The sequence below is a fragment of the Pundamilia nyererei genome, unplaced genomic scaffold (genome assembly GCF_000239375.1).
Source record: "Pundamilia nyererei isolate P.nyererei 1_Seehausen unplaced genomic scaffold, PunNye1.0 scaffold00431, whole genome shotgun sequence".
Classification (NCBI taxonomy): domain Eukaryota; kingdom Metazoa; phylum Chordata; class Actinopteri; order Cichliformes; family Cichlidae; genus Pundamilia; species Pundamilia nyererei.
Genome location: NW_005187832.1, coordinates 8,095 through 12,919, shown reverse-complemented (window position 1 = coordinate 12,919; position 4,825 = coordinate 8,095).

Here is a 4,825-nt window from a genome sequence, read left to right as displayed (position 1 = left end):
CTTGTATACATTTTTCTAATCTAATTCATTTCTTTTCTCAGCAATACTAAATGTGTTGTTTACGGACCTTCCAGATATTGGGAAAGTAATCAACCTGATAATGGTGCTGGAGACACACGGTGGGGTGAAGAGGACTGTGCTCATATCAGAACTCCTGCTAACACTTTGTGGAATGATCGTTCATGTGGAGCTTCTCTGCATTGGGTCTGTGAAAAAATGTCATAAGAAACACGAAGATATGTGTACATATTTTGCAAATTGAGCAACCATTGTTGTTTGTTTTTTTGTGTTTTTGTTTTGTTTTTACATTTTTAGAGTTATTCTACTGAGGATAGGTATCCAGCTTATAGAAATCCAATCAAATCTAAGCTAAATCCACTATGGCTAAAGTTGGTTTATTGTCTGTAGATCCTTTTTTTATGAATAACATTTATCAACTTGTAGTGCTGGTTCAATGGTTAGGCTTAACAAGAGCTTCATTTGCAGAGGGCTGTTGTGTTAAATTTCATTCAACGTTTTTTTTAATATTAATTTAGTTAATTATTTGTGTTTCAGCACGGTCAGTGGAAATTTAGAACTTTTTACACAAATACTTTTGGAGAGTTTTAATTATAGTTTAAAAACATGGCTGAAAGGTTCTCAGGTATGCAGTTATTAAGGACAATAATGAATGTGTCACCTCCAGTTTCAATTCTACTGCATTAATTAAATGTTTATTATATTCTGGTTGGAAGCTGGTTGGTTTGATTTTCAGTGGGTTTTTTTGTTTTGTTTTTTTGTATACAATAAATGTGTTTGACATTATCCCTGCCAAATGAATAACAGAAATAAATAATAAATAAATAGTTAAATGAATAAATTAAATTCCCTTCTGATGCAGAAAAGGACATGGTCCTGCCAGCCTTATTTTAACTGTTTTATTCATATAATAATCTCATTTATTTTATTTTATTAAAATAACCACATGCATTTTTGAAAAGCATTTTGACTGAAATACAGTTATGACTGCAGGAAACTGGTTCCATAACCCATGCTGTGCATTTCTAGTATCTTTTGATCTCCCCCAACAGCTGGGGGTCCTTCCCGATTAGAGGGACCCCAAGCTATTTAAAGAAAAACCCTAACCCTAACTAACAGTCACAACAATCTTTAGCAGACAATATATTCCCGCTAAGTAGAAAAAAAAAAATCACATCACCGAAAAAGTATGTGATTACTTTTTAAAGATGTTTTAAATTTAAACAGGAACACCACTTGTGTTACCACGATGAGAAGTAAAACTGGAGAAAGATGGTGTTACAGCTCCGAGGTAGCTTTGGGCCATCAGACGCACACACTGGAAAACCAGCACCTGGACTTCATGCAGGAGAGACGGCCTCAGTGATCGACTCTTTCATCCTCTACTTTACCTCTAATCTCTTTCTTCTTTAACACACAATTAAAATCACTCCAAAAGAGTGTAAACTTACTGAGGAAGTCTCTAACTTGTACACATTTGTACTTTTACTTGTTTTATGAGTTATTTTTAAGAAGAGTAAAGTTATTCACATAAAGTTTTTATTCTTCTGTATTTATTCTTTTGTATCATGTACCACAGTCATACTGAACTATACAGACCTGGTGAATTGGAGAAAACAAAGATCACACACACACACGCACATATATATATTATTCAGCTTCAGCAGTATTTCTATTTATCTTATGAATTCCAGTCTGATGTCAATTCACTGAGTTCAGTTTTGGTCTTAAACTCCAGAGAATACCACCTGGTTCAACAATCTTTTTATCTGATTATTGGCAAAATGTTTTCTTCTGAAAGAAGAAAACATTTTGTGTCCTTGTCAGAAATCAGATCAATTTCAGCCTCAGGCAAAATTGAGCCCAAAGAAACAACAACAAAGTTTAGTTCCTCTGGATTTTCCATGGAAAATTGTTTTATCACTCATCCAGGTGACTTCTCCAGTGTCACGGATGAGTGATGAATGTATCTCCCACTGGTAACCATTGTGTCCAGTTAAAGTCAATCAACTTTTTTAAGGAGAGTTGTTAGATGCTGTGCTCATGAGGACAATGGGTTTTAACTTGCAGCACAACAAAAAGCTGCCATACTGATCAACGATCAAAACACTTAATTGAGCAGAATTAAGGCAAAATGTAATATCCTCATATGACACATCACATATGACCAGCATTGTTCTAAGAATACAAACTTTCTTATTGGAAGTTTCCACAGCTGCCAGAAAGGGACAGATTTCTGGCTGGTCTTAATGAGCGGTCGTTGCTCTCTCGTTTTCTCTGGAATTGCTGCACGGAGGATGTAACACCCATGATAAGCGCTGAGGTTTGTGTCCTTGTCAGAAATCAGCAATGCTCAGCTTCCAGGTAAGAAAAAGTGGAACCAGAAGATATTCAAAACCATCTCTCCACAGCTGCTGATTAATTCTACAAAAAACAAAGTTTGTTAAAAACATTTGTAGGTGAATCACCACTGATTTATCAGTGACATCCATTTACTCAAAAATTACTGACAGTGGATAACTAGGATATATATATATATATATCTTTCAAAAATGTACTGTACAAAATGGAACTATATATGACAAATGTGGTGTGGTGCTTGTGGAATTTTTAACAAGGACCCTACAAAACTTTACAGTACTCATGCTGCCAAACTTCTGACAGCTAGGTGTGCAGTTCCTGCTTTAAATGCATTCAAAATCTAAGTGATAAGAGGCCAGAAATGTTTGAACTCGCTTATGAACCTACATCACTGAGGCCATCTCTCCTGCATGAAGTCCAGGTGCTGGTTTTCCAGTGTGTGCATCTGATGGCCCAAAGCTGACTCAGAGCTGTAACACCATCACTGGCTGCAGTATGGCACAGATGTGGGTGTGTACTCATCTCCCAGAGGAGTCCAAATCATCATCAAATAGCCCTATAGACACAAAAACATGTGAAAATATAAACAACCAGACTATCAGCAGTGATTTAAGTACTTTAAAACCTCTGAAAATCATTTACAGTATATATCACAGAATTTAAGGCCTTTATAATCACAGAGCATACAGAGAAAAGTACTAAACTGAATCAATCTCAGCTTTCGTTTCTCATGATGTACATTGTATTAATAATTAAATTTCATTATCTGTATCTTTACCACACATTTGCCACACAGGTGTAGATACTATAGGTTCAGAGAATGCTTACATTGCACTGATTAGAATATACTGGACATTCAAAGCTAAGATTCAGCGCACTGTGTTGGAGGCTGGGATTTGATGACTTCATCACATATACAACCTTTGATCATCGTTTATGTCCAGTTGAGAATGAATCTGTGCACTCACATATTAAATGAACTGAAATCAGTAGTGTGATCTCCAGTCTTGATATAAGGAATGAGAGAACTGACAGCTGTTATTTTAATCAGCCTGTCTCAGTTGTTTTAACTCTAAGTACCATAGAGTAATGTGGTAACATCTGGACTGACGAGTTTACTGTCAGCATTTTAATCACTAGTTTAAAGGCTGTAGGCTGCAGCAATTGCTCTAACACTGTATACAGATACAGGTAGATACAGACCAGACATACTCTTCAGTTATGCAGACATCCAACTTTTAATACAAAGATTAAAGTTGAAACTATAATACAGATACATTCTGATGACATAGAAAATTAAGCTTATGCATAATTTCAATAAGGAAGATCTGTAATAAGTCATTTGTCTGCTTCCTGTTGGCTGCTAGTTTATATCTATTCATTTTCCAGCACAAACTCAGTACTGACAGACGCTGCCGCCATTGTTGGAAACTGGAATTGGCTGGCCGCGCTATGAATTCTGCGATATGGTTTTTCAATTTTGTTGTCCGGGTGGAAAATTGGGAGAAATTCGGGAGAATTCTGGGAGGGGCACTGAAATTCGGGATTCTCCCAGAAAAATCGGGAGGGTTGGCATGTATGGTTGTTGCAACATCACTAACCTTGTCAAACACCTCAGAGTAAATCACATCACAGAACATGACGAGCGTATGTTCAGGCGAACTGAAGAGGAGGAGAGGGACAGGTGCTGCTAGGGCGAGACAGACGTCTCTCGCGGAGTCCATTAGTGATGCAGGCAGGCAAGCTGTTCAGATAGTGCACAACTTCAGTTTTTTTTTATTTCTATATGATGAATCCTGCATTATTAAGTGATAAGAACAAGTAATCTGATGTCCTGTAATCATTATGACGCTATAATTTGAGATACAATAAATAAAATAAGTTTTTGTACAAAGTATCGGTATCGGAACAGTATCGTCGATACCACCCTGGATATTACTTGGTATCGGATCGGTAAGGAAATCAGTGGTATCGCACATCACTACTAGGGCGCAGTGTTGAGCTTTTGTTACCTAGTGGCTACAAAAGCCAGGAAGTACCAACAACCGGATTTGGTGTGTGGTAGTAACAGGTAAATGAACATTTTCTTTTTTTATTATTTGAATATATATGAGTTCTTGTGTATAAATACACAAACAATACACATATGATTTCAATTGTGTCATTTAAGTGATCATGGTAGCTCTGTTTTGGAAGTTCAGTTAAGGCTAGAAATGTGTTTTGGAGTTCGTACGTGCTTTGTCTGTAGAGGCCATCGCATATATTTATATATAAACATATATAAATAAAACCACTTTTTTTTTTTACATTAGTAACTCCTTTTGTGCATAATTTCATATTATAGTTAATAATTAATTAATTAAAGCAACAAAACAACCTGAAAAGCCGGTTGGGAGCCGAAAGAGCCGCCTCTTTTTAGTGAGTCTAGCCGAATTTCGGGGGATTT